General features: G+C 40.3%; 1 long non-coding RNA gene and 1 pseudogene across 4 annotated transcripts; one reads left to right on the top strand and one right to left on the bottom strand.

Annotated features, from left to right (window-relative positions):
- The window catches only part of LOC131220329 (probable disease resistance protein At5g63020), a 57,559-nt pseudogene that overhangs the window by 18,185 nt on the left and 22,384 nt on the right, over window positions 1–16,990 (top strand).
- On the bottom strand, window positions 4,747–15,390 carry LOC131221900 (uncharacterized). 4 transcript variants are annotated; one of them, XR_009159644.1, is made up of 4 exons: window positions 14,866–15,390; window positions 13,874–13,954; window positions 13,413–13,536; window positions 13,032–13,116 (listed from the first exon to the last, which is right to left on the bottom strand). It is a non-coding gene; the product is annotated as an uncharacterized LOC131221900 (long non-coding RNA). The 4 variants fall into 4 exon arrangements; XR_009159645.1 differs by having other exon boundaries at window positions 13,874–13,948; XR_009159643.1 differs by lacking the exons at window positions 13,032–13,116; window positions 14,866–15,390 and adding an exon at window positions 4,747–5,380 and having other exon boundaries at window positions 13,874–14,836.

Genomic DNA, 16,990 nt, shown 5'->3' with positions numbered 1-16,990 from the left:
GTTTAAGAGAAATTGACCAATGTAGATGCAACTTTTTACCCGGTTTCTTTTCTGAAGAGTCCAAAACTTACCTTCCCAATTTAAGCGTTAGACGCACGGACGAGCATTTGAGGACCAAAATACCCCGGATTGGTTGGTGTGCGAAGACGAGCACTGACGGACGCGGATTGCGTCTTACCTTGCCCGTACGGATTAGGGCAGGGCTCTGTGGGGCCCAACGTGATGTAAGTGATTTATCCACGCCGTTCATCATTGTTTTCAGATCATTTTAAGGTATTATTCAAAAATTGAGGCAGGTATGGGGCTTAAGTGGACCACAAAGTGGGGATTGAACGTCCACCATTAAAAACTTCTTAGGAGCTTGACAAGCTTTGGATCAAGCCGATATTTGTGTTTTCACTTCATCCACGTCCACATGACCTTATGAATAGGTTGGATGGTAAAAAAAACATCACGGTGGCCTTTAGAAGGGTTTCAACGATAGGTGTCATTATCGCTGCAGCTTCTTTTGGTGTGGTCCACTGGAGGTGTGGACTTGCTTCATTTTTAGGATTGTACCTTAAAATGATCTAAGAAAATCGATCAATAGCGTGGATAAAATACTTACACCACGGTGGGTGGATTGCCATCTGGGCGGGGGTAGGAGGCAACCCGAGTCCAGCGCTGATGCTCGGACGTGGATTAGATACCGACAGGTTGAATAACGAGTTGGCTACTAAAGTGACGTCACGAGGTTCTCCGTGGGCCCACTATAATGTATGTGTTATATTCACACCGTCCATCTATTTGTAGATATCATTTTAGGGTATGAACCAAAGAATGAGGAAAGTAAAAATTTGTAGTGGACCCACCAAAGAAAACAGTGGGGAGAGTGATTCCCACCGTTGAAACTATCCTAATGCCTATCATAATGTTTATTTGAAATCCAACCTATTCAAAAGTTTTTTTTTTAAAAAAGACATGAAAAAAGGGAAAACACAAATATCAGCTTGATCTAAAAATTTTGTGGCCTTTAGAAGTTTTTAATGGTGGGCGTCACTGTCCCACTATTTTCTGTGCTGGGGTCCACTGGAGATTTGGATTTAACTCGTTCTATGGATATTGCCCTAAAATGATCTTTCCAAATGGATGAAAGGTCATACAAATCATACATCATGGTGGGGCCCACGAGCATCGGCGCTAGCCTTCGCACACCATTTACGGCGAAAAATGGCCACTAACGAAACTTAAATTGACAAAATGGCCAGGATGATCGGACGGATTCTGGGATTCTTTAACTTTGGACCATCCATCCTTGCAAACTTCGTTGAACTGCCATTTTGGGCCCATTTGGATGCACTTCCTCATAGGGGTTCTAGAATTCAAGCCTGTTGATTTGAACTCGTTGCTTCGCCTACTTTGTTGAGTGGAAGATGAGATGGAGACTTGGAAAGGGTATCAAAACGAACAACATCAACTGCATTTTGTATTAAAGACTATTTAGTCCTCAAACGGGTGCATCCAAACGAAACCTTTATCTTGTTATTCACCCTTCTGAATTTGGGATGGGGATTAGCTACAGAACCTGACAGTAGTGATGTCACCACGTTTTGTGGGCCCCGCTACAATGTATGTGTTGTATCCGCACCGTCCATCCATTTGGAGAGATCATTTTAGGGCATGAGATAAAGAATGAGGCACATCCAAAGCTTAAGTGAACCCCACCACAGAAAAGTGGGATTGAACGACTACCCTTAAAAACTTCTTGGAGCCACAAAAGTTTTCGATCAAGCTGATATATGTGTTTCCCTTATTTCATGTCTTTGTTAATTTATAAACAGGTTGGATCTCAAATAAACATCATGGCGGGCCCTAGGAAGGTTTCAACAGTGGCCGTCACTGTCTCCACTGTTTTTTGTGCTAGGGTCCACTTGAACTTTGGATCTGCCTTATTCTTTGGATCATGCCCTAAAATGATATATCTCCAAATACATGGACGGTGTGGATACAATACATACATCATGATAGGGCCCATAGAATGTGGTGACATCACTTCAGTAGCGAGTTGGCTACTGTCGGGTTCAGTAGCTAATTCGCGTCCCTGAATTTGAGCATGACTCAGCTTCACTGTTTTGCTGCAGTGTCCATGGAAGCTGCTATTGGAGCCACCTTTGACGCTGTGAAGAAAGTATTAGCATGGTATAGGTATTCTGAAAATGTGGAGATTTTGAAGAGCAAAATGGAGGAACTGAGCAGCCTAGAGGATGATGTGAGGATGGCAGTGAATCGGGCAGAAATACAACTCAGGAAGACGCGGAAGCATGAGGTAGAAGCATGGCTGAGAAATGTAAGAAAGATCACAAACGAAGTGCGTGGTGTGGAACAGAGACTCCAAGAAGAAAGGGGATGGTTCTCGCCTTTCAAGCTAGGAATTCTCATCGTGAACATGATCAAAAAGGTGGTAGACCTTTAGGACAAAAGGCCCATTTTTAGACAGGTTGGTGGCTGATCCATTGCTCAGTAGTGGTAAGGCCTTACCCCTAACACCATTAGTGGGTAAAACAATGGCTGAAAAGACTCTGTCCGTAATTTGGGACCACTTAATCAATGAGGAGACTGTTAAAATCAGCGTCTTTGGTTTGGGCGGGATAGGGAAGACGGTCATCATGAAGCACCACTACAAGAAAACTGGCCTTTACCGGCGGTCAAAACCGTCAGCAAAGACCCAGAAAACTGTCGGCAAATCCTTTGCCCGCGGTCAGCAAACAGTCGGTAAAGCCTCGGCTGGTGAAGGCTTTACCGGCGGTCAGGACCTTTACTGATGATTGTGCTGGACGGCGCTAAATCGCCGGTTTTTGCTACACTACCAGAAAATTGGTCAAAAGCTACAGATAAAATTCGTAGCTATAGATTGCTAGCCCAACAATGCGACAGTAGCCATAGAGCAAATATTTCTCATTAAAAAAAAAAAAAAGAAAGTAAAATTGAAGACAAAAATCTGGCAGAAATGTACAAGAAACACATATTGCAAAACAAAAATAATAGATTCACTTACCGAAGGAGTAAAGCCATTAAATGGATTTTTCCCTGCTTTTGAATCTGTTAATAGATTCCTAGCATTTCGAATATATGATGCCAAACCACCTGGATAGCTTGAATTAACTTGAGTTACCTATAGAAAAGAGCTACTTGACATCAATAAGCAGATATGTGAAGAGTATTAACAATCTTGCTGACAGGTACAAAGCAATGTAGGTTTCCAGAAACCCATCAAAATCAGTTTGGTCTTCTACCAGAAATTTGTTGTCAGCAAGGCTTCCAAAGATAAATTTTAAAATAATCATAATAATAACAAAAATAAATGTTTGAGTGAGGAAAATGGAAGGTTAAAAGTTGAAACCGATGTTAAACTTTTGCTGCTTGGACTTGGAAATCAACAGAGACCATTTAATATTTCCAGGATACAGCAGTTGAGTTGTAAAAATATACTGGGAATGCATGGAATACAAGGTTCTTGTACTCGTTAGAACCAAAATAATAATAACCAAAAAAAAAAAAAAAAGTTCCATGAAAATGAACCTGATCAAAGAAACTTTTCTTTTCTTCATCATCAACTCCTTGTTCAGGCCAATGTACAAAAAGATGACTTTATCCCTCCACCAACAACATTTTTGCAAGCTCAATCTGGCAATCAACAATCAAGATAATGAAGGCAATGAGAATGATATCAAAGTAGAACTTTTGAGAATGGTGCCTGAATCTTGATGATGGTTTAATGGAAAGCCAACATTGACGGTTAATCTAATTAGCAAGTCTCTGTCATTTGAGAGGATTTCTGCATATTGCTGTTCTCAATGAAGTAAGTGGTGTTTGGTTCTGTTGTGACATGGTGTTTGGTTTAAAACTAACTGCCTGCCTTTATCTCTACATATAAGACTGTTGATTTAGAGAGACTATGGGACCATTGAAACCCCATTAGTTTAAAGGTTTTTGTCTTCCCTATGTTGTTGAAGATCTACTAGGTTCAGCATATATTTCATAGGCCAAAGGAAGAAAGAAAGAAAAGAAAGGAAATGGATTACTGCCATCTGAAATAACACTACCATGAACATCAACATTAAGAGTCTAAAGAATATATAAATAATGTCGAGTTGCCTAAGTTGACTCGAATTTTTTGTTCAGTCTTGCTGAATTTTTACTGTTTTTCTCAAGTTTTAACCAAGGTGTGACTGGACCTAGTTTTTCCAAGTCTTGGTAAATCTGGTCTAGTCAAGTTGACTCAGCCAAATGAGTTGATTTCTTCCGAGTTTTAAAATTATGGTTTTCGCCATTTGAGCCCATTTCTTGTTATATAGAGACATGTCTAGAAGTAGCAGAGAATCATGAGAGTGAGTGGAATTCTTTGGAGAAATACTCTCAGGAGAAATGTAAGAACAAACAACAAACTTTAGAAAGCCAAATTACAGAGAATGACATAACAATGTAATCTTTGGAATGTGTTTTCTTTCCATACAAACTTGGGGATGGTGCATCTCATGCCCAAAGATCGGGTGTAGTTGGGCTTGGCCGTACAATTTGACAAGGTAATCTATTGATTCCGTTCACAGTAATTTGGAAGGAATCTGCACATGTAATGCTAGTGAACTAAAAGAACATTGGAATTTCAAAAGGTAAGAAAGATAACATCAAATCAAAATATGCATGTGCTGTGCCAACTAATGCAAAAAAGACCATGGGATATTTCAGGTTACTGGGGCAAGAGGGGCCAGTCGTCTTTTAGTGATACCATAGATATTTCCTCAATTATGAGAAGGAAAGATAGCATCCCTCATAGGTAAATGAATGCTCATGTTTTGTTCTAAATCTGAAATGAGCTAGAGAAACTGATGAAGGGAGTGCATTTCTCAAGGATTTAGCAGCAGGTCCTGTAGAGCTTTTAGGTTACAGGAACTTCGAGTAAATTTTTTTTTTTTCCTTTTTTCTTTTTCTTTTCTTTTTTAATAAAGCAGGAAATTCCTGAAACTCGCATCCGAGATGATCTGTACAATTATCTGAATTTTTTAATCTATCTGAGATGATTTGTACAATTTCAGAGCATTTCACCAATTTAAAGCTTTAAATTCCACCTAATGTGCATTTAGAAGGACCGAATCACATCTAATGTGCAAGTAGGTGCAAGCTCCTCCAAGGATTCTTCAATCTATAACCAAGGCAAAATAAAATTCATTTGTAATGATGAAACAAGTTATTGTTTCAGGGTAATATTACCATGGAGGAAAATTCACATCTAATGTGCAAGCAGGTGCAAGCTCCTCCAAGGATTCAACTAGGTTGCTTTTTTAGCTTGTACTTGTGATATTGATTTGCTCCAAGCAGGACATATCATTATGAATTTCCAATACTGAAATATGAAAATCAGAGTATTTAATCACAAAAGTATAAGCAATGGTGAAATTTCAGCAATTAATCTGAAATTCCAGCAAGTTTATTCAATTTCTATCATCAATAGTTGGACCATTTGGGTAAGACTACTAAAGCTAAAATGGACAATCCTGCAAGCGAAGCTGTTAGAATTCCTGCTCCATCATGTCCTACGTAACAAAATACATAAATGCAATACGATATCTAAATTCACCCAAAAACAAAAATGGGCAATCATAGAACTTAACTTGGTATTCTTTTTTCTTTCCTTTTTTCCTTTCTCTTCCACAAATAACCCTCTGAAGAAAGGGATCAACTATTTACACCCACCTTTTTGATTTACAAACACCACACCCATTTCCATTTTTGGACTAAAAAAGTGCAAATACTTTACTTCGGTCAGTCATAAATCGAAAGACCAATGAATTAAAGTTTTCTTCGGTCAGTCATAAATCTAAAGACCAAAATTCTCCTTTGCTTCGGTCAGTCATAAATTAAAGTTTCGATTCTTAACCCCCATCAAGTTGCAAAAGATAATGAGGTTGTTTGTGTCATGACAGCTATATACAAACCTATGAATATGAATGACGATTGCATTAAACAAAAATCATAGCATACAAATGGTAAGAAAGGAAAGAAGGAATAGGAAACATATGTATGGGATTTGTATAAGAGGCATTATACTAATCATTGATTGAAAGTTTTTTTTAAAAAAATGCAGAGAAGGGAAGTCACATGCACATGATTGGATGGAAGTTATATTCTAGGTCACATAATTTGGCATAAAGATGCTTTCAATTGATGCAATATTCAACCACTAGATCCATTTAAAGTATTAAAAAAAAAATGAACTAAGTTTTGACATGCAACAAGCTTCCATTGACCAGCAGGAATTACTTTCCAAGAAAATGTTGTTATGTGAAAGTCAATGAACAACCAATGTAATATTGTTATGTGAAAGTCAAGAAAATGTAATATTGCCAAAAGGAACATACACGAGGATATGCCCAACTGGAAATGGAGCACATGTCTAGTCTCAAACAGATGTGAGATAGGAAGAGAAACTGAGAAAGAGAGACAGAGAGGGAGAAAGAGACCTAATATCGATTGATCATGTGGGGAACAAATGCACAAAGAAAGAAAAAAAATGCACAAAGAAAAAAAACATTACAGAGGAATTAAACCAACGGTATACATTCAACACATGCACATAGTTAGCTGAATAGGCCAGACTAAAGTGACATGAGTCCAGGTGTCACGGCCCAAATCCAGAAATCGGATTCACTGGAATCCCGATCGCCAAATCCGGTGCCGACAGCCTCCGTAGTACCCCATTCTCGGCTCCTAGCGTCCATACGCCAGATTCCGATCCTGGGATCCTACAAGGAGGATTTTTCAATGTACATTTAACTCATAATAAGCATAACCACAAGATTACCTAATTCAAAAAGGCAACATCATCATCACATATCCACTAATATAATCATTTTGGTACAATACTCAAAGGGAAATACATAAATCGAAAATCAAGTTCTAGAAGACCGCTGCGCGCTCCAAGCTTAACGCTGCTGCAACCTAACATCACCTACACACATCTATCGTGCATAAGCTTATAGAAAGCTTAGAGGGTGGTGTAAGTATGTGCGCAATGTAAGTGTCAAGTATTCAACGCAATGTCATATTCATACAATACCGGAATAAGCAGAGATGCTGACAAAATCATGAATTATCAGGATAAACAGAAATACTGATAAAATCATAAATCATACGATAACAGAGTAAGCGAAAAATACAGATAAGTCCATGAGTCAAGCAATATCAGAATACGCGATACAGAACAGCTATGCAAATGAGGAGTCGTAAAGAGCTAAATATTAGATGTCGAGGATGCGATGTAATATGTAGTGCAAATGGAATGACCATGCTGGAGTGTGAAGTCGGGATGATAGTACGTAGTATCACAGGCTATAGGGTTCATCACAAGGGACTTCTATCCAAACCAGTCCCATACCTAAATTTGGATAGTCAGACTCAATGTGGTAAACTCCTGATCTCAGGTTAGTCGCGCGCCCCAACCGAAATCCTGGCCATTGCGAAAGTTCATATAACAAATAGTTGTGCACCACCAGCCCAAGTGGATAGTGAATGAATGAATGAGTGAGTATGTAAATCCTGCTCAATAAGTCCACATATCAGTACGGTTCATCTCTGGGATCATCACCGGGGTCTATTACACTCCAAACCAGATTGCCGCCCCATCGCGCGCAACAAGGTGAGTGGAAGAGACCTCACTATCCGCCTGCCAATATCGGGCCCGGCTCGCCGATAGCGGACCCATTCCTCGAGCTGGTCAGACTCAGCCTAGCAATGCCCCCTCCTCTCGGGCAGGTAAGGTTGTACCCCTTTCCAACCGACTACGACACAGTGAGAGACGCGGCCTAACGGTGTACGGCCCTCATCCGCTCATGCATCCACTCGGTCTAGACGTTGAAGCAACCTCTGGAACCAAGAGGGTTTAGGGACTTTCACCCAGGGATATCTATAGCACCCCATGTAGAATAGATTTTCGGTGTCCCATCTGGCCATCCATGAAATACCTGTGGAGGCTACGACCCTGATATTACTAGGGCATATAGTGATCACAATGTAAGATGCATGAGTCATACGATCCAATCATGCATCACTCCTATGCATACCATGCACTCAGGTGAGACAATCTCTGCCTATCAAGGAGTCTCATAACAACCTGCCCAATGACATATGCAATGGTTAACCATATCTCATAACAAACATACAGATGATGCGTATGGGCATGTATTATGATGCTATGTTGTCACATACTCATAATCGGTATCAATAACCGGCATCGCTAATCGACCTATACAACGTAGACATTTAACCAACATTACCCCCAAGGAATGGCCCACATAAAGCCTAACATATAGTGGACCCATAGCCTCTCAAAAGGGCTAAATATACAACACCATGGGCCTCACTCAAGAGCCACATATACACAGCAGGTGGGCCCTGCTCATGGGCTTCAAATACACGACATGTGGGCCCTACACATGGGTCACGAATACATCAAATGCGTCATACATCCTGGGCCTAATACATATCACAATGGCCTAGCCCATAGGCCACGAATACACCACAATGGGCCATGCCCATGGGCCATGAATACATCACAGTAGGCCTCAACTACGGTTCGCATATATATCATATAGGTCTCGACAATCGGAATCGTCACTCGGAATCGGCCTCAATAATAGGGGTCGGCCTATACAATCGACCTCGACAATCGGAATCGGCTTCGATACTCGGCCTCAACAATCGCGATCGATCGATAATTAGAATCGGCGAATCGGTCACGATAATCAGCCTCGATCGCTAATCAGAATCGGCACATCGGTCACAACAATCGGATAGATCGATAATCAGAATCGGTAAATCGGTCACGATAATCGGATCAATCGATAATCAGAATCGGCAAATCGGTCACGTCAATCAGAATCAGCAATCAGTCATGACAATTGCACCGATAATCAACAGATAAACAAAGCGGGGTCCATAAATGATCAGCCGATCAACCATAGCATAAAGATCGGCACTCGGCCGTGGTTATATCAAATCTGATAGCACAGAGCCATCCGTCAACGGCGAATGGGGCCCACTTATTTGGGTTAACCCACTAAGAGAATGATGAGAATGGGCCTAACAAGGCCTAAGGGAAGGTCACAATGTGGACATCCAACCATCATTGCCCATCAATGTGGACATCGAACCAACATTGCTCCCAAGGAGTGGCCTACATAGAAACATATAGTGGGCCTGTGACCCCACATTACAATCATGATGGGCCTCATTTACGTCACATAGGCCTCGTCATATGGGCCAACATACATCTCATCGGCCTCGAATACACAACAGGTGGACCTCGCACCTGTGCCTCAAATATATCATAACGGCCTCGTAAGTTAAGTGGGCCACATCACATGGGCCGCATTATATGGGTCGCACCATCGGGCTTCATGTATATCAAATAGGTCACGCCGGTGGGCCTCATATATATCAAGTCGGGCCCGCCCTTATATATTTTAAGACCCGGCCTATTCATAAGGTAACATAGGGATCATGAAGTGAAAACAATATCGGCTTAATTGGAAACTACCATGGCCCTTAGAAGTTTGAACGGTGGATGTCACGGTCCGCTATTTAAATGGTGGGGTCCACTTGAACTTTAGATTTAACCCGTTCTTTTGCTCACACCATAAAATGATATCACAAGTAGTTGGACGATATGGATACAACACATGTATCATGGTGGGCCCCACCACCCAAACAATGGGCCGTGAAGATAAAACACATACTTCCTAGTGGGGCCTACACGTAGAATAGCAGTGGGTCCCACAGAACTGAACCGGTGTGAATTGTATCCACAATTACAACAGGTCCCATGAACCTAGCTGACGCCAAGGGAGCAAGAGCAGCTACATAGCTGCTGGACGTGCAGCCTCAGCTGCTTAAAGATACAGAGGTGGGTCCCACGTAGGGCCACCCTCATATGATATAAAGTATATATATATATATATATATATTTTTTTTTTTTAATATATTATAAAGTCAGCTGCTGGTCATGCAGCTTTCCCATTAAAAGGGAGAGGTGGTTCCACGTAGGGCCCACCATCATGAATGTATAATATAATATATCTAATATACAATATATATAATGTATAATATATATATTATATACCAAAGCAACGTCCAGGCCCTTGGACGGCTTGGACAGCCACATACATCAAAGAGGGCCCCACATGGGCGTGGTCCCACCGTCCAAGGACGGTGGATACGTGGCATGCATAATGGTGGGGCCCATCTAAATGGATGGACCGAATAGATGAGTCCATGGACCCCACCGACATTCACACATCACTGATAGCCACCCGTACAAGGGAATAAATGCCAAACCTCAGTGTTGAAAAGATGTATCATTCACTCAGCCTACCATTTGAGCTAGGGACATGGGTCCCACCATCTAGACGGTCTTGATCTCACGGGGGACCCATAGGATTGCTGACATCAGATGACAGTGGTCCCACCATCAAAATAGGTGGACGGCATGTGTAAAACACATATAGCATGGCTGGGATCCACCATCCATAGGCTGGACGGTGGATGCAGCGCATCCTCAAGGTGGCCCCACCGTAAAGATGGATGGACGGCTTGGATGGGTCCCATGGGCCCTGATGATGTTGCCAGACTAGCTGCTGCATGATGCAGCTTGTAGAAAACAACAGAGGTGGGTCCCACGTGATGGGCTATCCCCCTATATAATAATAATATATTTATTTAATTGATGCAGCAGGTGATTACATCCCACTGCCAGCTAACACTTCACTAACAGCCACACCCACCATCAGTTACGTCCAGCGGCCCTGGACGGACGGTGCAGATATACACCTCATCAAGGTGGGTCCCACATGGCCCACCTGCTTTGGACCCAAAACTTCTGTAAAATCCCAAAAGGATTTCAATGGTAGACGTTTAATCCCACTGTTTCCTGTGACGTGGGCCACCTGAGCTCTATATACGATTGATTTTTTTGAGGGGGTCCACTGTCCCAAAGGGGACCTACCAAATGCACGGTGTTGATGCAAAACACACATCACAGTGGGGCCCACGGTTGGAACCCACGTCCCTGCCCGTTTTACAAGCAGCAGAGCCGCAGCGTCTTGGACGGATGTCAGCAGCCAGGGGTGTCAGCCCCTCAGTATGTAAATTTTAGTTTATTTTATTTTATTTTTATTTTTATTTTATTTTTATAGTTTTTCATAGGTGGGGTCCGCATCAGTAAAATCCAACCCATTCATTGTGTGTGTCACACCAATTTAAGGGTCCAAACCGAGTTTCAGGTGGATCCAAGCTGCATGTGGACCCCAGCATTTGATTCCATGTGGTTTGGCATACCATCGCATGAATGGTGATGATGTGGCCCATCCGAGAACTGTTTATGGCTGATTTTTGGAACCAACGCATCATTAAAGGAGACCTATTAAATAAACGGCATGGATGTAGAACATACATCATGGTAGGGTCCACAACTGGGGCAAGGGGGCCTCCCTATTTAACGTTGGACGTCCAGACTCCTCTGGACATCAACGTAGCAAATGCATGCTATAAATATATATTTATTTTTTTATCCTAGGTGGGACCCACGTTAACTAGATCTACTCCGTCCATTGTATGTGTCCCACAAAATTAGAGGTCCAAACCAAGTTTTTAAGGGGGTCCAAGCTTCTTGTGGACCCCAGCAATCATTTTCCCAAGTTTTAATGGAAAATACTAGCATTCTTAATGCCACGGCCCGCCAGATGATTGGATCGGTCTCATTTTTCGGCTCAACGCCTAAGATGATCTGGGAAATAGGATTGACGGTGTGGATTGAATTCATACATCAAGGTGGGGCCTACACAAGCGGCCACTCAAAAGTTTGGAATCAAGCTAACATTTTTACTTGTTAGGTGGTCCGCACACCACGCCGTCAGTTCACATTTCTCTTCGTAGCCTCGTCCAGCGTCTGGTTTGAATGCAACACATGTCTAAGGTGGGTCCAAGGAGGGGTGGGCCCTACCTAGGTGGGCCACCAAATGGCAGGATGGTGTGGATGAGACATACATCAAGGTGTGGTCCATCCGAGTGGGCCACACCATCACAAACAAATAAGGAAAGAGAGAGGGGGAGAAAGAAGCACCCACCTTAGAGCTTGGACTTCTTCTTCCACCAATGTGATCTAGAGCTCCAAGGGAACATGATTCAATGGTTGGGATTGATTTTGGAGGGTTAGATTTGGGGGGTGAAGAGCTTGCAAAGGGTTGGAAATGGAGAGCTCTCATGGACGTTGGGAGCTCTCTCTTGCTAGGAAAAATAAAAAAATAAAGAGGGAGGGAGAGAGATAAGAGAGAGAGAAAGGAGAAATGATTGCTTCTTTTCTAGCTAGGCAATCATGAGTTGTAAGGGAGGCATGGGCTAAGGTCATTATGAGTTGTAAGAGCATGCCTAGGGCTATGGGCTAGGACTATAGCTAGGGTGATGGTGATGTCACCCCTAGGGTGACATCATCCTCATGATGATGGTTGCTAGGGAAATGTGCAATCTGGATAGATGGGTCCCGCAACACGCGGTCCACAACTTATGATCTAAGCGTCGGATTGGCGCACAAGATGCGGCGTTGGAACCGTGGCGACAATGCAGTCATGACGGTACAAGTTTCGACTCGAGCCGACTCAAATATACTGGTCACGACTCAAGATTGCATGCAAATGCCGGTAAAAGATCACGGGTTGCCGGAATTCGACCGGAAAGACCGCAGAAGCCTACGGAACGATACAGTCTAGGACACGGGTCTTACACTAGGCCTGACCTGCAAATTAATCAGGCCATGCATGGGAGGCCCGAGCCCAACCCATGGGCTAGCTAGTAGGTCCAAGCCTAGTCCAAAACTGGGTCGAGCAGACTACCCAGCCCATTGCTACGTACCCTTCATCATTTCTTATCTATTGAATTTGTTGCAACTATCACATTGCATTTAAACACAACCTTATTCCTTTGATTGATAGCAAATATCGGAGAAATTGTCTTTACAATGAGACAAAATGTTTACTTCCCATTCACAAGTATACAGATTGTGCATTCAAAAAGCCTGATGCATCCGGGGACCTAACATGCCAGACTAGAAACAAAAAAAAAAAATAAACAAAAAAAAACATCAGTTTCTTTAAAACATAGGTTTAGGTTTGCATTGAACAAAAAAGAAAAAAAAAAACAGACTGGTAAGTATACAAATATTAACAAAATCTAAAAAAAAAAATAAGATTCAGGTTTGCATTGAACAAATTCAACAGTTACTCTGAAAATTGGAACTGTAGAGATTCGAAAACTTAAATTTAAAGCACCTATAACCTTGTCCAGCTGAGTCTAAGACTAAACCAAGTTGGAAACAAGAACCAACATACCGTTTCACCCTCATCATGAGTTGTTCCAGTTGAATTGATGTAAAGATAAATTGGCTGGTTTGGATCCCATCCATTGCAAGTAAAGCAGTTTTGCTATCACGAACTCTGTGACACCTGGCACCAACTAATCAATGCAAATGGCTGATTATTAGTGTGTATTATGCTATTAGATAAGACATGAGACTCTACCAATAACAAATTGTATGTGATACAATATATAGGGGGACTAACAACATAAGAAGTGATAGGAAACAGTTTTGTCAGTTGCGTCAGTTGATCCAACTAATGTATTCTATAATGAAGACCAACAATCCTTCTCTGTATAAAAGGAATAAGAATGCAGCCAGCAACATGAGTTGATAATGAATACAGGTGGTCCTTCCCATCTTTACTACTTGGAACTGAACTACTAAAAAGAAAAAAAAAAAGGAAACATAGAATATTGATATAAGATACTCCACCTTAATCAGCTCCACGATCATAACAATTTTATTTATAGCTCTTTCCATCACCTTGAAGACAATTTCATCTGAGCCCTTTTCCTATGCAAATAGTAAATACAATGTTACCAGCAGGAGTCAAAAAAAAAAAAAAAAAACACCATGCACACAAAAAATACAGTACTTTTTTTCCCAGAAAAGTGGAAGCATGCCACTTGTAACTTTATTGATCATTCAAACGAGATGTACAACCATTTTATAGAACTAAGATTGGAATTTCTAAAACTTATTACCTGAAAATTACTAAATAAGAGTTAATAAATCAATGATAAGAAATTATGTTTTTTAGATGACAAAAACAGTGTCTCAGAACAAAATCTGGTAATCTTTGTCTCAAAAATAGAACAGCAAAAGACAGAAGGGTTAACATGAATCTAGATCCTCTGCTTGCCACAAGTAGAAGAATTCAGTTTTTCTGCAACGTCAATCCCACACTAGAGACACGTGAATCCAATCTAGCAAAACTATCAAATAGCCCATCTACACCTTTTTCTAGCTGAAAACATGAATTTAAATTTGTAATTACGTCAAATGTACAACACAAAATTCATCCTTTTCCACATTTACACCTACAACAAGCAGAACCTTCATAGCCCCCAAGGTTGCTTGATATAATACTAATAACATATCATGGCCATGGATACGGATATAACACCCACAATTACAAAGTACATATAAAAATTACATGAATGTGCTGTAGGATTGTTAAAGAAGAGAAAGTTAATGTGGATGAAGAGACATTTTAACATTTGACATTATAGGATATGCTGAAACTGAAGCATTGAATTATGAGAAAGCAATAGAGAAACAAATAATAATGATGATAATAATAATAGATATGATAAAAATAATACATTTGTTCAGACATGGTTGCTGCTAAGTAAACATATTGTGGTTCCACAATCTATATGCTAAACGGTGAAGTACAAAGAAATACAGGAAAACAACTTTACTTGTAGAAGCCACCGAGCATAACCACCCTCCATTATTCCTGCAAAAGGGGAAGCATGCGAATATTTGTTTCCTTCAAAAGCACCAAAATTGCCAAAATCCAACCTGCCAAACCACCTCCAAATCGATGCGAATAATTTCCAATAGATTATCCATTGCTTGCATGAAAGACACTTTCAATAACCACATTTTGCACAAATCAAAATCGCCTACCCCAAAATGACAGAGAGAATAAAACTCCAAGGAAATTCAAATTCACCTGCCCATCAGAGAACCTTTCGGAAAGAGAAGACAAAGACCCTGAGCTTTCTTTAAAAAATGTGCCTGCTATCGAGGAAAAAAAAAAAAGCTCCTTGGAATCCTTTTGGTTAAACTGATCTGCACCTAGAGCTGGAAGTGCCCCTCGAATCCCGCCCACTCCCAACGCCATTAAGAAGATTGCACTGTAAAATAATAGTGCTTGGCCACCTTTCACAAACGATGACTTCTCGCATGGCAATGCCGGCCGCAGGCTCTTTTTATGTGCTTGGATTATGAGATGCACTACGTGAAAAATGGAAAAAAAGGACAGATTTAGAGACGGTCCTGGACCGTCTCTAAAATTGCTTGGTTTAAAGACGCTTTAGAGACGGCCATAAACCGTCTCTAAAATTTTAGACGGCCCCTGACCGTCCTTAATATTGTCTTCAAAATTTGAACGTCCTCAAATCATTTAAGACGGTCATTGACCGTCTTATATGGGTCATCTGAGACGGTCATTGGCCGTCTGCATTAGAGACGGTCTTTGACCGTCTTATATGCGGTCATCTGAGACGGTCATTGGCCGTCTCTATTAGAGACGGTCATAGGCCGTCTTTTACTTGTAATATGAGACTGTCAAAGACCGTCTCTATTAGAGACGGTTCTTAGCCGTCTTATAGCCCTGTCAAAGACCGTCTTTATTAGAGACTGTCAAAGACCGTCTCTATGGGAGACTGTCAAAGACCGTCTCTATTAGAGACGGTCCTAAACCGTCATATAGCTCTGTCAAAGACCGTCTCTAATGCTGAGGTCAAAAATTAAGAAGCTTAAAAAAATTATGAATTTCAAAAAAAAAAGTTAAGAAGCTTAGAAAAATAATTAACAATGTTTAAGAAAATTTTAAATTTTGAAAAAAAAACTGTAATTTTATAAAAATCTAGATTTAAAAAAAAAAATTAAAAACTTTGAATAATGTTGATAATTTTGAAAAAAAAGTTTCGATAAAAAAATGATATTTTAAAAAGGAAAATTTTAAAAATTTAAAAAAATTGTGAAAAAATTGACAAATTGTAAAAATATATATTTTTTAAAAAAGAAAACTAAATTTTGTAAAAAAAAAATGTTAAATTTATTTATAATAAAAATGATATTTAATTAAAAGAGTAAAAAATATATATATATATATACACTTTGAAAAAAAAGAAGTTAAATTTATATGTGAAAAATAAAATTACTAAATTATTAGGCACATCCACTAATTGAACCTTTAATCGTTTTTGGACAATCTAATCAGTTCAAATTGAAGAGTAAATAACTTCAGATTTTTAAATCAAATTTCACTGAAATTGTTGATCAATCTTGCATGCCCATTATCTTTCTCATATGTAGCTTGATTGAGGCAAGTAACTAGTCAAATTGAGATTATTGATAGTAAAATAGAGTGAATGGACTATACATGTAAAATGGGCCAAATATTCTGGTTAAAATTGTGACCCAACTTACAGACCTCGTGAGAACCTAAGAATTGATGTTAGTAAGTTTTGTGGGCCCCATCATGATGTGTGTCGAACATCAACACCGTGGATTTGATGTGTCCCCTTTAGGTTATGAGATATCTCAAAAATTATCGGTAAACAAAAATCAAGTGAGCCATACCATTTAAAACTATGTGAAGACATCCTAAAAAATATAAAAGCACTTGGTAGGGCCCACATGAGTTTTGGATGCGGTTGAAACTTGATCTGACCCCTCATCCAAGTGGGACACACATAATGAGTGGGTTGGATATGTGAATCACATTTAGGCAGACCCAATATATGATTATGAATGTTTAAGGAATCATTTCTCTACTACATTTAAGTGAGTTACTCGTTACCTTTACCAGAG

This window comes from Magnolia sinica, chromosome 12 (genome assembly GCF_029962835.1).
Source record: "Magnolia sinica isolate HGM2019 chromosome 12, MsV1, whole genome shotgun sequence".
Taxonomy (NCBI): Eukaryota; Viridiplantae; Streptophyta; class Magnoliopsida; order Magnoliales; family Magnoliaceae; genus Magnolia; species Magnolia sinica.
This window is presented reverse-complemented; position numbering and strand designations above follow the sequence as displayed.